Source organism: Myotis yumanensis, unplaced genomic scaffold, assembly GCF_028538775.1.
Source record: "Myotis yumanensis isolate MYYU_CA2020_CCGP unplaced genomic scaffold, mMyoYum1.0.hap1 SCAF_7, whole genome shotgun sequence".
Taxonomy (NCBI): domain Eukaryota; kingdom Metazoa; phylum Chordata; class Mammalia; order Chiroptera; family Vespertilionidae; genus Myotis; species Myotis yumanensis.
This window is the reverse complement of record NW_027223758.1, coordinates 62,062,379-62,078,555: the sequence shown is the minus strand read 5'-3', so window position 1 is coordinate 62,078,555 and position 16,177 is coordinate 62,062,379. Positions and strand designations below refer to the sequence as shown.

General features: G+C 42.5%; 1 protein-coding gene across 2 annotated transcripts in view; it reads right to left on the bottom strand.

Annotated features, from left to right (window-relative positions):
* Nucleotides 1-10,156, bottom strand: part of RALBP1 (ralA binding protein 1) — a 38,278-nt gene extending 28,122 nt beyond the window's left edge. The window contains exon 1 of one of the 2 annotated variants that reach the window (XM_070420659.1): nt 9,985-10,156. The gene's annotated coding sequence lies outside the window, so the exon portion shown is untranslated. Of the gene's footprint in view, nt 1-4,208; nt 4,229-9,984 lie in introns of those variants that run through there. The other variant, XM_070420661.1, reaches the window with a different exon arrangement.
* Between the last annotated feature and the right edge of the window lie 6,021 nt (nt 10,157-16,177).

The following is a 16,177-nucleotide window of genomic DNA, read 5'->3' as shown; positions in this document are numbered from 1 at the left end:
TATATCATGATTGCAGTAGTGGTTTCATAGGTATATACAATTGTCAAAACACAAAGAACCACACTTTCCACTGGGTATATTTTGCAGTATATATACGTCAACTAAAGGCCCAGTGCACAAATTCATGCACAGGTGGGTCCGGCTGGCCGGCCCCGACAGAGGCTGATCGGGCCAGCAGGGGGAAGGGGTCACGGGAGGTTGGCCACCCCTCCCCCGCATCGGGCCGGTTGGCCAACCGCAGTGCGCCTCATAGCAACCGGTCATTCCAGTGTTCCAGTCGCTTGGCTTTTATATATATAGATAAGTTTTTTTTAAACTTTTTGAAAGAAACTGTCAAGCTGATACTAAATTTTTTAGAAATGGAAATAACTTAAAAAAGCCACAATCATCTTGAAAAGGAACAAAGTTATTAAAGCCAAAGTAATGATATTAATGGAACAAAAGAAAATTCAGAAAGAGACCCACATGTATATAGTCAATTGATTTTTTTTCAATTTTTAAAATTGATTGATTTGAGAGAGGGAGAGAGAAACATCGATTTGTTGTTCCACTTATTTATACATTCACTGGATGATTCTTGTACATGCCCTGACCAAGGATCAAACCCGAAACCTTGGCGTATTGGGACAATGCTCTAACCAATTGAACTACCTGACCAGGGCATCAACTGATTTTCAACAATGATTCCAAAGGAATTCATGCGGGAAAGGAAAGACTTCAACAACTGGTGCTGAATAACCATGTGGAAAAAAAGAGTAGCTCGGCCCTCTCCTTCACATCACACACAAGATGTAATTAATGATAAATCACAGACCTAAAACTTAAAAGCTAAAAACCATAAGACTTCTAAAATAAACCATATTTTTGAGACCTTGGGATAGGAATTTTCCAGACAGGACCAGAAAGCATTAAGTAAAAAAATTAGAACTTGTCAAATTGGACTTTATCAAAAGTAAAAACCTCTGCACATCAAAAGACACTGTAAGAAAAATAATCAAGCCCTAACTGGTTTGGCTCAGTGGATAGAGTGTTGGCCTGCGGACTGAAGGGTCCCGGGTTCGATTCCGGTCAAGGGCATGTACCTTGATTGCAGGCACATCTCTAGTAGGGAGTGTGCAGGAGGCAGCTGATCGATGTTTCTCTCTCATCGATGTTTCTAACTCTCTATCCCTCTCCCTTCCTCTCTCTAAAAAAAACCAATAAAATATATTTTAAAAAAGAAAAAGAAAAATAATCAAGTCAAAAAGGCCTGGAGAACACATTTGAGATTACACACACCCACACACACACACACACACACACACACAGAAAAAGGCCTATTCCAGAAAACAAACAGCTTAACTGGCTTGTAAGTTAAACAAATTAAATATTTTATAAATGTTCTTTATTAATAACTACCAGGCTAAAATTCACTAGAAACAGCTTTTCCTCATTTTTATAGTTTTTAAAAAGCATCTATAAATTAAAAGTCTCTAATCTAAAACTCCACCAGGGAATCCAAATACAGCTCATTAATATATTACATACTAAACACTAACCAGTATTAACATACTATTTGAGAATGCCAAATTTTGTAAGCAGTATTTTTCTTCTTGAAATGGTGTGAAAAAATTTTTTCTCAGAATTAAAAGAGAAGAGTGTCCAGATCATAAGGGACTACTAGTACCCTGCAAAGCACATCATGAGGTTTCAGAACATGAGGGATAGAAAGCTGATACTAAGATTCCTGCTGGATCTGGGACAGGGTAAACAACTTGCATACAAAGGACCAGGACCAACTTATCAACAGAAACACTGGAAACTTAAAAACAATAAAGGAATATCTTCAAAATTTTGAAAGAAAATTAGTTCCAATAACCATTCAAGTATATAGGTAGAATAAAGGCATTTCCACACCATGGCAAGGAATGTAGTTCCCATACATTTTCTCAAAAATCCTGATTACCTGAAATGCAACCCTGGAGAGCAGCAAAAGAAGCCCCAGAAAAAGCAGGCTTATCACCAACATGTGACACACTTCACACTGACCCTGAGGAGAGAAGAGCTCCAGGTGACAATGGGAAACACAGACACATCTGACCATGTGGAAAAGAATAGTAAGATGTGGTAAAAAGCCACTGGTCATTTAGAATAAGCTTGTCATAAGAATAGACTAAAATAGCAAATAAAAGTAACCATTAACTCTAAGAAAAATAAAAAGGTAGATGAGAAAATGAAATTGTAGTCTACTGCCTGGCTCAACATTAGACAGTATTTCTCTAATCATCATAATGAAAACAATGAATAATGATTCAATCAAACAACGTGCCCCACATGAGTCTATCAGAGGACTGAGGCAGAAACTAGGGGGAGGGTATGTGAGACCTAAATTCTCATCTACCATAATATCTAGTTAATAGACAATGTCTAAAACAGTATCTTAAAAATTAGCAGTTGAAGTGTATTATTTAGAGATAAGAAAATACCAAAAGAAATAGAGTCAAGAAAAAAAACTTAGACTGAGAGAGATACAATAATGAAGCAGGGCATAGCATTCCATTGTAAGTCTTTTAGTTCTATGTTGGGGGTCTTCAAAACCACCCCAGGATAGGTAATTTTCTAGAAGGACTCACATATCTCAGTATATAGTCATACTCATGGCTAAGATTTATTACAATAAAAGGATACAAAGCTGAAACAGCAAAGGAAAAGAGAGTAACAGTAACAACAGTAACAACATGTGTTAAGTGTCTGCTGGGCCGCTCCTTAGGCTCAGAGGCCAAGGCCTTTGTGGAGCCTGACCATGTAGGCATGCTCCATCTAGCATGTACCAAAATTCCAGACTCCCAGAAAGAAAGCAGATACTCAGCATAAACCACATTGGTTTTATAAATGGTTTAGGCACAGTGAGCCACTCTTACGCATTTAGAAAAGGTTTTGTATATAAGGAACTTGAGCAGTCAAGTTCCCAGATGCCAGCCAAGGGCCAAAGGGCCAACCTCATAAGCAAGCCTTTCTAAAGACAGCAGTTCCAGGCCTGCTCCAGTAGTTTTGCTCCAGTACTATTTGACTTGTTTAACTATCCTTACGAATTACTCTGAAAAAATTTAAAACACAAAAAGTAAAATCATCTCTCACCAAAAAAAGATCATTACAAATCTTATTTTAAAATCTAATAAAAGAAATAGAGCTTTCTCTCAAATTTTTAAGTTTATAAACTGAAATGGGAGAGAAATAATCCTTCAGACAAAGCAGATGAGGTTTAAAGGGTTTGACATCATGAACAGTGAAATCTTTCCCATGATAATATGTTTGAGGTTTTATGGCTGGTACCCAGTAAAAATGTAAACTAGTATTCACATTTACAGCCTTGACAGTAATTTCTCATGCACATCCTCACAGACCAAATATCATCCAATTTAGTTATATAATCAGTCCCTTCATATCCCCTAACATTTGTTTAAGGCTGTACTTTAATAGAGATTTTACTCTTAATTTAGGTTATTTCTTTTCTGTATCCTTCTTATACATAATCAGATTTAATCTATTTTAGTTTCTCCCCTACCCCCAGGTGCTTATCCAAACTTTTAATTAGAATCCCATATGCCACTCACAGAAATTCAATGAATGACACAGTGAATTAATGTTTTTCACTCAGCTTCCCAACATTCTCAGTGTTACTGATTAAAACATGCCCAAGACATGTTTGTAAAATCAGTTTTAAAAATATGAAATTCTAAAGTTCTTCATAATGAATATGAAATACTTTTTAATGCTGACAAGTATTACATGATTAATAACATGAAAACAAAATAATTTAACAAGTTATTTTAGGAGACTGGCATAATAAAATATGTAAAATCAACCTCCAGATGAGACCGAAATATAAAGAGCACAGATTATGTCTATTATTTAAAATGAAAATTCAAACTCTTTGAGGATTAGAGTGTCAGGTGCTAGAAAATAAGCAGCCAAAACATATTGAACCTAGCAGACAAATAATCCACCGTCAGCCTACAAGGTTAGAAAGGCTGGAAAGGACAAAATTCAGTTCTACAAATAGCTGCCCAAATAAAATAATATATTTGCATATTAAGTATTGGGGAAAAACCCACATTGGACTCTTGCCTTTTAACAAAATCCAAAGTGTTATCACTAGCAGTCATTCTAATACAGAAGACAAAAAAAATTTTTTTGATAAAAAACAATAAATACCATTTGGTACCTACCAGTGAAACAGATTATTTTCACAGGGATGATATATCCTTTGGTGGAGGGCAGGCCTCTTTTCTGCCACATTTCATAATCACAGGCTCTATCCTCAAGTAAATCTTAAATTAGAACTTAACTAAGGGGTGGGGGAGGAGGAGAAAAAACCTTATTTATTAACCTTTTTAAAAGCACACCACCAGTTACAATAGAAATTGGCTAAAAGTATCCAGTCCATGATCCAAAACAATGCCCTGAGGCACCCGGAGCACCAACTGGTCAGCAAACTCATAGAGGAGCCACGGGGTTATCTTGAATTTGAGGGAAACGGAGGAGTACAACGGTCTCCCCCTTATCCGCAGTTTTGCTTTGTGGTTTGCTGCCCACGGTAAACTGTGGTCTGAAAATACTAAATGGAAAACTCCAGAAACAAACAATTCATAAGTTTTAAGTTGTACATCGTTCTGAGCAGTGTGATAAAATCTCATGCCATCTGGCTATGTCCTGCCCAAACTAGGAACAGAAAGGAACTTCTTCAAACTAGTAAAGGATATCAATGAAAAATCCACAGTTAACATCAGACTTAATGGTAAAAGATTAGAAGCTTTCCTCCTAAGATGAGGAACAAAACAAGGTTTGCTCTTCCCACTTCCATCCAATGCTGTACTGAAAGTTCTAGTCAGGGCAATTAGGCAAGAAAATAAATAAATAAATAGTATTTATATTAGAAAAGAAGAAGTAAATATCTCTCTATTCACAAATGACATGACCTTATATAGGAAACCCAAAAGAATACACAAGGAAACTATTGAAAGTTACAGGACACCAGGTGAAGGTGTAAGAAAATAAGCCCTGGCCAGGTGGCTCAGTTGGTTGGAGCGTTGTCCAGTACACCAAAAGGTTGCAGGTTTGATCCCTCGATGTTTCTCTCTCACATCTATCTCTCTCTATTCCTCTCTCTAAAAATCAATGGAAATACACCCTCAGGTGAGGATTAAAAAAAAAAAAACGACAAAACAAAAAACAGAAATGAAGTCCTGCTAAATGCTACAATATGGAGGAACCTTGGAAACATTATGCTAAGGAAAGGAAGTCAGTCATAAATGATCACATGTATCAGTGATGGCGAACCTATGACACGTGAACTCATTTTTTTGGTTGAGTTTTCTTTATTAAATGGCATTTAAATATATAAAATAAATATCAAAAACATAAATCTTTGTTGTACTATGGTTGCAAATATCAAAAAATTTCTATATGTGACAACGGCACCAGAGTTAAGGTAGGGTTTTTCAAAATGCTGACACGCCGAGCTCAAAAGGTTCGCCATCACTGACATATATGATTCCATTGATGTGAAATGTCCAGAGTAGGCAACTCCAGAGAGACAGAAAGTTGATTAGTGGTTGCTAGTGGATGGGAGAGGGGGAATGGTGAATGACTGATAATGAATAAGAAGTTTTTCTTTCAGAGTAAAATGTTCTAAAATTTATTGTGGAGATGGCTGCACAACTCAGTGAATATACTAAAAGCCACTGCATTGTAAACTTTATTTTTAAAAAGTATATTTATATTGATTTCAGAGAGACGGGAGGAGAAAAACATCAGAGAGAACAACCAGGCCAGTGGGGGGGGGGGGGGGGCAGTTAGGGGCGATCAGGTTGGCAGCCAGTGGTGGTTAGGGGTGATCAGACTTGCGGGGGGGGAGGGGGGGCAGTTAGGGGTGATCAGTCAGGCAGGCAGGCAAGCAGTTGGGAGCCAGCTGGCCGGATTGTGAGAGGGATGTCCAACTGCCCGATTGGCCCCGATTCCCCGGGATCAGGGCTAAACGGGCAGTCAGACATCCCCCAAGGGGTCCTGGATTGGAGAGAGTGCAGGCTGGGCTGAGCCCCACACCCCACCCCCGTAATTCATGCACCGGTCCTGTAGTTGTAAAATAATGTTTGAAGACTAAACTTTATCTCACTATCTTTTAACTCACCCTGGCAGTGAGATGCAGGCAGCAGAAGACAGTCATTGATTGTCTGCCTCCTGCACGACCCTACTGGGGACAGTGCCCAAAACCTGGGCATGTGCCCTGACCTGGAATCGAACCATGACCAGTCCACTGAGTCATTTGTAAACTTTAAGAGAATAAATTTTACGTTACCTTAATTATATATCAACAAAACTGTTAGAAAAAAAGCAGTCCCAAGTCTTTGCCATGTTAAAAATCCCTCCTTTAACCTTTTATTACCCCCTTCTAATACCTCCTTCTATTCTTCCCCTCACAGCTAAGATTTGCTTATTCTTGAAGTAGTCTACATTTGCTTTCTGTCTCTGACCCCCCAATTAAAGGAAACCTAGCTTCTTTCCCAATTGTTAGCATTAAGTAGAATGCTACAAAACTATTATCAAATTCAATAGAACCTTCATAATTCTTGTTTAAAGTTCTCGCAGCATTTGAAGTACAGCTTCCTTTTCTTAATTTTTATCTTTTCTGGAGTTGGTTATGAAGTATAGCTTCCTTTTAAAATGATCCCATTTGGGTTTCTACGACATTTTCTTATGGTTTCTCCACAACTCGAAACACTTTGGCATTTCCTTTCCCAGTTCTTCTTCTATCTGGCTTTACATGTTTTTTTTTCTCCATGTCCTATTTCCAGAACTATTCTCCATCAGTAAGCTCTTCCTATGCAGCGTCATCAAAGGCTTCAGCGACCACTTACAATATGCATAGCCTGATGATCTTACCAAGACCTCTCTTGTACTCCAAACCCACACATCTAACCCTACAGCCGCGGTTTCCACCTGGATGCTTCCTAAATGACTTCCACTCAATATATTCAAAAGCAAAATACTGTTCCTCCCCAAATCCAGAATTCTGTCTCAGTATACTTTACCATTGTTTATTCAATCACCCAAATTAAAATCCAAGTCATCTTATCCTATTATTTCTCATTTCCCAAATCTATGAATCCTACCTTCTAAATATTTGTGGTATTAACCTATTCCACTGTTTCTCCACTGACACTACCTTTGTTTAGGCCCTTATCTGTCACCTCAATTATTACAAAAACTTCTAACCTTTCTGCCTGCTGCCTTATCTTCCCTTTATCCCTTCTGAAATTTATATTCTCCAATACCAAGAATAACCTTTCTAAATAAAACCCTTATCGTGACTCTCCCCTGATTAAAATCCATAAATTCTATTACTATCTATAGGAAAAGATTTCTAGAACCCTTAGAATGCCAGATACTTGAGGATCTATTTGTGCAGCCTCATCTCCTGCTACTTACCATAAACCCAAAACTTAAAATAAACCCGATGATATAGCGGTAGAGAGCAACTTTCCATTCGTAAAAATGTACCATGCTCTCTCTCATCAAGTCCAACTTTCCCTCTGTCTTAAGTTCCTTTCTTCCTTCAGTCATGCCTATGCCTAAGTTTAAGGACCTAAGGTAGAAAGAACCTGATATAATACTTAACACACAGCAGGTGGTTAAAACAGGTTGTGCTGGCTTAAGCCTCTCTTGTTTATCCTGTCTCAATGACCCCCACTTACTTACATAGTAAAGTTGAAATCACTTCAACTGATATACAAGACTATCCATAATTTGGTTCTGCCTAGCTCCCCAATTTCATGTCTTGCCACCAGCCTATACTTTCTCTAGCTATACTTGCAGATCCAATTCATTATGTAAGTTTAGACTCCCGTGCTTCTTGGCTCACACTGTTCCTTCTACCTAAATGCCCATCTGTCTGTGTACTTTTTATGCCTGTATACTTAAATGTTTTCATCCCTCCTAAATATACTTTTTCCTTACTACTGCCCCCTTCCTCAATCTCTTTTCTCTTAAGAAACTGACCACTACCTCCTTCTCCTTTCTACACTCACTGTACCCCATACTTTCTACAATTAAAGCAATCTTAAAAACATACTGTACTTGTTGACAATTCAAATAAGAGAGAGTCTTACCACTCTGAAGGCAGGGGCACTGCCTTTTCCTTCTGCAAGTCCTCTTCACCTAGTACAGTAGATGCTACACAGTAATTCCTCTATACTAAATGATCCACATTTTCCCTTATTCTCTCCACATATACTAACACAAGTTTCTATTGTGATTTTTCTTTAAAAAAAAAAAAAAAAAAAAAGAGCCCTAGCCAGTTTGGCTCAGTGGATAGAGCATCGGCCTAAGAACTGAAGGGTCCCAGGTTCAATTCCGGTCAAGGGCACACGCGGGGGTTGTGGGCTCGATCCCCAGTAGGGGTGTGCAGGAGGCAGCAGATCAATGATTCTTTCTCATCATTGATGTTTCTAACTCTCTCTTCCCTCTCCCTTCCAAAAAAGAACATACTTTTAGATTACATCCAGGACCCAATCTCTTCTGGACAAGCAGACAACTGTGCAAATACAACTGTACAAATTAAAGTTACTATGCATTTTCTGATACCACTTCTTTCTCTAAATTAGGGACTAAATGGTCCCTGAAAAGATCTAACGTGAGAAATACTATTTTGAAGAGAAAGCATTTAAGTTATGGTCCACTGCTTGAAGATACTTTGTTTAAAGAATTCTCTATGGTTACTGTTACACTTGCCTACCTACCCCACTGAAATCAAGGGTCTCTTTGAAAAGTGGGAACCGCTCCACTAATTCCCTCCTACTGCCAATACAGCTTACAGCAATTATTCACCTTCGGGAAAATACTCAGAAAGGAATTATCAAATCACCGAGATCACTCACAGAAAGTGAGGTTACTTTCTCATTCGCCGCCCCATTTGGAAGCGCTGCCTCTGGGATCACCAAACCAAAAGCGGGCCTATGCCTTATCACCACCTAACTATGTTGAGATAAGAACGATGTTCTGCCAAGAACGATGGAATGCTACTAAAGCGTTCCAGCACTGGACATGCCCACTCCACTCCACAAAAAAATCCAGCGAAGAGCTTTTCGAACGCACTGTCCACGCCACTGCACCGGACTTCTTCGGTACGCACATGCACGCAATCTCGAATTAACATTTTAATTATCTTCAAGAATTCCATCAGGCCCTAGGGGGAATAATGATGCTTGCTCAAGAGGGAGGCTCTGTAGTAATGAATTCCCGAACTTGAAACAGCATAATTACTTCAGGCAGGACTGGGGTGTGGAATGTTTTGTAAAACCTGTTTTACAACGATTAAACACACACACACACAAAACAGCTGACCTCAACAACAGCATTTTGGCAAAAGCACAGGTGGAAATGTGCTGTGAAAGGCATTCTGGGCCCCAGATCTGTCCGTCCGTTCCCACTGAGCCCTGAACTAAGGACCGCAGCACGCGGAGGAGCCCCACTGCTTACACCGGCGGTGGGACACACCAGGAGCCCCTCCCGGTCCGCTGGGCAAGCACTGGAGACGGGCCAATATTCGGGGTGCAACTGGAAAACAGTACAGTTACATAAAAGACTGAGCCCCTCTCCCGTTCCGAGGTGCCCAAGAGCTGCCCCGAGGCCTGGAGCCCACGGGGGGAGGGGCTGGGTTCCGGGCGGCGCTCCTCCAGACCTCGAGCACCAAATTACAAACGCGGCTGCCACGAGGGAGGCCCGGCCGGGAAGTGGGAGGAACGCGCAGCAAAGGGCGAGATCGGAGGAAAAGCCAGCCTGGGAAGCACCCGCACTAGGGGCAGCCACGCCCCCCACCCCCAACTCCAGCCCAGCCCCGCAGGCTGCCTGACAGACGCTACTGCCAGGCGGGTGCGGAGAGGGCTCCCCGGGCACGCGAGGGGGGCGCCCTGCGACCCCTGCGCGCCACCGCTGCCCCTCACTAACCTGTGCCCGCCGCCGCGCGACCGCCCACCCGCGCCGCAGCCACCGCCTCCTCGCGCTCACGCTGCCGCCGCAGCCACCGAAGCCTCCTCCTGCGCTGCGCCCCTGGCCGGCCTCGGGCGCCCCATTCTCACCCCGCCCTGCCTCCGCCTGTTTACAATGATTGGGACGAACGGGACAGGCTGGCCCAGCGCGCAAGCGCATTCCCTCCTCCCGCCGCAGCCGGCTTCCCGGGTCCTCCACTCTGCGCTGACGGCTAAGGCCGACCTGGGCACACGCCCGGTGCCCGCGCGCGGGGTGCGTCGGGAGGCGTAGTTCTCGGAAACCCAGAGCTCAGTCCACAGGAGGGCCCTTTGTGAAGGAAGCACACTACAACTCCCAGGAAGCACCGCGCCTCCTGCGGCCCTGAAGCTCGCGGAGGAGACAGAGGGAGCGCGCGAAAGAACGCGCCGCGCTGGTGCCCTAGAAGCGCCTGCGCAGTTCCTGGTCCTGGGGGACTGGGTGGGACGTACACCTACCGCCGCTGCTCTTGGTTTGGGGGCAGCGCCTTGAGAAGGGACGTACCTTCCCTCTGCACGCTCTGGCCAGTCTGTTCCTCAGCTACCGAAGATCAGGCCTTCTGTGCCAGCGGCTTCAGTCTCCTAACCAGTTAAACCAGCCTGGAAGGCCGGCCCAGCCTGCGCCTGGGTGGGACATCTTCCCGGCCTGGGGCTGGGTGGGGCAGCTTTGGCTTGGGGCGAGGACTCCTGCTCTGAGGGCTGTTGGTTAAAGAAAGCGTCTGGGCCCGTGAGGAAAGACTTGAAGCTCTGGGCCATCCTCAGAATTTCTAAAATAAAAAATAAAAAAAATCCAGGCGGGTTTGGTTCAGGGGCTGGAGCGTGGGCCTGTGGACTGAAGGGTCTGGTTTCCATGCCGGGTCAGGGCACAGGCCCGGGTTGTGGGCTCGATCCCCAGTAGGGGGCGTGCAGGAGGCAGCTGATAAGTTCTCTCTCATTGATGTATCTCTCCCTCTCCCTCTCTCTGAAATCAATAGAAATAAACATCTTTTAAAAATAGGTATTGACAAGAGTCGGGTTTGCTCTCCCGCCACCTTCTTTGGTTCAACATTTACCAAGAAACATCTGAGTTAGAACTTAAGAATTGCGCAGTGCACCGTGAGCTTGCAAATAGAACTGAATCTCGAGGAAGGGTGGAAATAAGGAGTTCCCCCCGGAAGTCCTTCATAAAGTCTTAAGGAATTGTTCTGTTAATGCAGGGCTGGAAGTCAGGGGTCTTCTGAAATGTTCCTGTTTTATAAAGTTGGGCAGCTTGGTGAGGGAAATAGGATTTGGGATAGATAGTCCTTCCCAACCCCTTCCATTCCTGGGTCGATACTCTCTTCAGCGCCTCCTTGCACATTAGACCTCTGTAACCATCTTGCAGGGCACCTCCCAAATCAGCTCCCTCTGATCCGACAGGAGGTCTCTCCCTTGTACTCTGCATTTTCTACCCAGTGAAGCCAGGCCCTCCGCCTGACCTTCAAGAGCCTCCCACCATCAGACACCAAGATACTGTCTTCTGCCGAAACCGGTTTGGCTCAGTGGATAGAGCGTCGGCCTGCGGACTGAAGGGTCCCGGGTTCGATTCCGGTCAAGGGCATGTACCTGGGTTGCGGGCGCATCCCCAGTGGGAGATGTGCAGGAGGCAGCTGATCGGTGTTTCTCTCTCATCGATGTTTCTGGCTCTCTGTCTCTCTCCCTTCCTCTCTGTAAAGAATCAATAAAATATATTAAAAAAAAAAAAAAAAAGATACTGTCTTCTGACTGCGTGTGGAGCTTTCTGGTTTTCCCTCTGGCAACAAAAGTGTCAACAAAAGTGTCGCCTGGTTGCTAAGATGGGCAAGTCCCCGTACCAGTAACTGGGCGGAAGGTAGACACTGACTCAAGTTGGGGCATTTGTGAGCCCTTGCTTGAAATGGTTATATGGACGTAGACATGGAAGGGGGAAAGGTTTCTACTGAGGTGCCGGAAGGTGAACCTGGTGGATGGTTAGCATGGTGGTGTGCCCGGGGAGGCTAAATAGCCATCTCAGATGGTGATTTAATTGAATTTACTTAAGGGAAGGGGGTGGGGGATGGGACATTCGAAGGGAAGGGCTGCACAGCACCGAGCCAAGGGGACATCGGGTCAATGATGGCAGCTCCCAGGAGCTGGAGTCTCATCCTTATATGCAGTCACTGGTGGGTTTGGGGGCTGAGCTGGTGGGTTGGAATAGGAATGGAATATGCAGGTGTGTGGTCAGGTGCCTCCAGGCAGTTTTCATTCCTTGTATGGTCTTAGCCCTGGTGTCCAGCGAGTTTTTCCTGGTCTTTTGTTCTCCTGTGCCCGGAGGCTAACTAATGGCCCTGAAGGATTGGATTGCCCTGAAGTCCTAAGAGTAACAGCTGCTGGCCATGTTCTTCATCACATAAACAGGCCTGTCTACCGTAGGAATGAATGAGGCCAAGGGGGGCGCGGCCGGGGCAGGTGATGTGGATGGGAAGGGAGAGAAACCAAGAGCTGGCAGCAGCATGAAAACTGGTTTCCGTTTCAGAGGCCATGGTTTTTATAGCTCTTCTTTAAGTGCTTTGAGCATGTGAGCCTAGCTGGGTGAGCTGATACGTTTATTTGTTTTTTATTATTTAGGACAAATTTGTGTGGTTATAGAACATACTTGTTTTTTGCCTCCTGAGTTTTCATTCCTCCCAATTGAAGCCGTGCAGCATAACCATACCCTCCAGTGGCTGAGCGTTTCGGAGATGGTCATGTAACCCAATCAGAACCAAGGAGCCCCACAGAGACTTCAGTTGAGGAGTGCAGTAAATTGCAGTGCCCTTGTTTTTCTGGTGTGGTGTAAGTACAAGAAAGCTAAAAATGTGCAACCATTTTGCGCCTACGAGAGGAAAGCCTGAAGGAAATGGGCGTAAGGGACAGGCACCAGAGAGCCTGAAGATGCAGTCAATATTGTCAAATGCGTTCTGCAGAGGAGAAGAACCATATGTGTGGTGGCATCACTAGAGCTGCACTATCAGACCTCACCTGTTTGGCCTACAGACTAATATCTACACTGTTTAGAATGGTGTCATACATGCCCTGTGTTGTGTAAGCAGGTTTGTATTGGGGGTTTTCTGTGATTCAAAACTCTAAACGTCCTAACTAATTCTGTTGGATTTCTTTACATGACATTGCAAGGTCCTGTCGAATACAAATTAATACTTAAAAATAAACTGTGGAAGAGACTTTCAGCTATGGCTATGTGACATGGCCAACAATTCCTCTACACAAGCAATTTTCAACTGGTGTGCTGCAAGAATTTTTAAAACATGCAAAACATGCAATAACTGACTAGTTAGGGGCACTGACCTATTTTCCCTTAGACCAGTGGTTCTCAACCTTCCTAATGCCGCGACCCTTTAATACAGTTCCTCATGTTGTGGTGACCCCCAATCTCATTGTTACAAATTGAACATAATTAAAGCATAGTGATTAATCACAAAAACAATATGTAATTATATATGTGTTTTCCAATGGTCTTAGGCGACCCCTGTGAAAGGGTTGTTCGACCCCCTAAGGGGTTGTGACCCACAGGTTGAGAACCGCTGCCTTCGACTGTGAAATAAAAAAATGACAGCCAACAACACAATAGCCATTGGTGTGAATGAATCAATATTATATTATTTTGTCAGATTGGCAAAAAATATATACTTTTTGGTGTGCCACAGAATTTTAGTAATTAGTTTGTGTGTACATGAGATGAAAAATGTTGAAAATCACTGCTCTACACACAAAATTTCAAATGTTTGGGTGTCATTTACTAATGTCACATTAGCCAGAGCATGTCACAAGCCAAACCCCAGGATGTAGAAATAGACCCCACAAAAATCTGTGGTCATTTATTTGCACTCTATGACAAGAACTCTCGAATCTCCTTGGCTTCTGAGGGGATGATTATTTACCCTCCAAGCACCTGTGAATTACCATGAAATGACACCTTTTTCTGAACCAGCTGCTTCAGGTACTGGCTAGCACTGTAAAAGCAAATCCAAGAACAAAAATCGTAAGTATGTTCACCGTTCTGATTATTGATAGAGTGCCTGACACATAATACATGCCTGATAAATTTTTGTATTGTAAAGCTGCTAAAACTCTCAGTAGCAAGTGATGGAAATTCAATTCAATTTTGCTTAAACAAAAAAGGAGAATTTGCCCAGCTAGAGTGGCACAGTTGGTTGAGCAACATCTCTCATCCACCAGAAGGTTGCCAGTTCGATTCCAGTCAGGGCACATACCTGGGCTGTAAGTTTGATCCCTAGTCGGCCACAAACAGAAGGCAGCCTAGCGATGTTTCTCTCTCACATCAATGTTTCTCTTTCATATTGATGTTTCCCTCTCTTTCTCTCCCTCGCTTTCCATCATCCCTCCTTCCCTCTCTCCCTTCTCTTTAAGCATGTCCTCAGGTGAGGTTTAAAAAAAAAAAGGAGAATTTATTGGCACACATAACCAAGTCTAAGATACTGACTCCAGGCACAGCTGGTTCTTGGGCATCAAATGCATCATCAGGATTCTTTTTTACCGTATTTTGGTTCTCTTTTCTTTGTGTTGGGTTTATTTTCTGGTAGACTCTCTCCATGTAGTAACAAACACACCAAGTTTATATTCTTAGATAGTGTACCCTACAACTGTATATGTCTTCTTCCTCTACTTGAAATAATAACATCTACTACTCATAGACTTGACTATTCTGTGCTAAGCACTGTACATTTAAGTTAAATGTATGTTTACGTTCAGTTAAATAAATATTTATATCACATAGTGATTAAGAGCATGGATTCTAGAGCCAGTCTGCCTGGATTTAACCCTATATTTATACAAATCCCAGATTATACCAAATAATTTATAGTTAATACTAGAATGCAGTTTAATTATTGTGTTTGGATGTTCTTTGCAATCACTCAAATTAACAATGAAGCTATACTAAATGATGCGACTCAAAGTTTGGTGGGGTGAGGGGGTGATGGAAAATGATTTACTTATTTTTTGTCTATACTTCTGCCAAATTCTTTCTTCTTTCTCTTTCTTGCTGAAGTTGAAATAGCATTATCTCTAAAACTTCCCCTTTCCTTTTGAGTTTTTGAAATAGCTTATCGAACCCCTCCTCAAAAGAAAGCATGGTAAGGCTTTCTTCAGCTCCAAGAAACCACCAAAATAACTGCAGTAGACCTCCTTTATTCATGGTTTTGTTTTTTGTAGTTTTAGTTACCTACGGTCAACAGTGAACTGAAAATATTAAAAATTCCAGAAGTAAACCATTTAGAAGTTTGAAATTGCATGCTGCTCTGAGTAGCACAATGAAATCCTGCTCCATCTGCCAGGACGTGACTGAGGACGTAACTCAGCCCTTTGTACAGGGTACCCACACTGTGTACACTACCTCCCCTTTAGTCACTTAGTTGCCATCTCGGTTATCAGATTGACTGTTGTGGTATCTCAGTGCCTGTGTTCAATTTTACTTAGTTATACCCCAAAAGCCATTCACATAACTTTTATTACAGTATATTGTTATAATTGTTCTATTTTATTATTTATTGTTAATCCCTTACTGTGCCCAATTTATAAATTAAACTCTATCGTAGGTATGTTTGCATAGGAAAAAGCACAGTGTGTATAGGGTTCTTTGATACTATCTGTAGTTTCAGGCATTCAGTGGGGGTCTTGAAATGTATCCCTCACTAATGGGAGAGGACTACTAGCACTGTATATATAAAACATATATGTGACTGGCTGGGCAAGTCCAGTGGGGATGGCTGTGAGATGACCTTCACGGATAGACAGAATTGACATGTAACTATACTGTCATCCAGGCCACAGTACTCTAACACTCTAACGTGTCCACAAGGATAAGAGGAATACTGTCAAAAACTTTGCAAAAATCTGTATACACAATGAACAGGCATAATTACACTAAGTAATGGGGCATAAATTTTTGGAATTTGATTATTGACTCTAATTACTACTATATGCCAGGGTCAACAAACCTTTTTTAAAGATATATTTGTATTGATTTCAGAGAGGAAGGGAGAGGGAGAGAGATAGAAACATCTATGATGAGAGAGAATCATTGATTGGCTGCCTCCTGCACACCCCACACTGGGGATTGAGCCCATATTGGGCACGTGCCC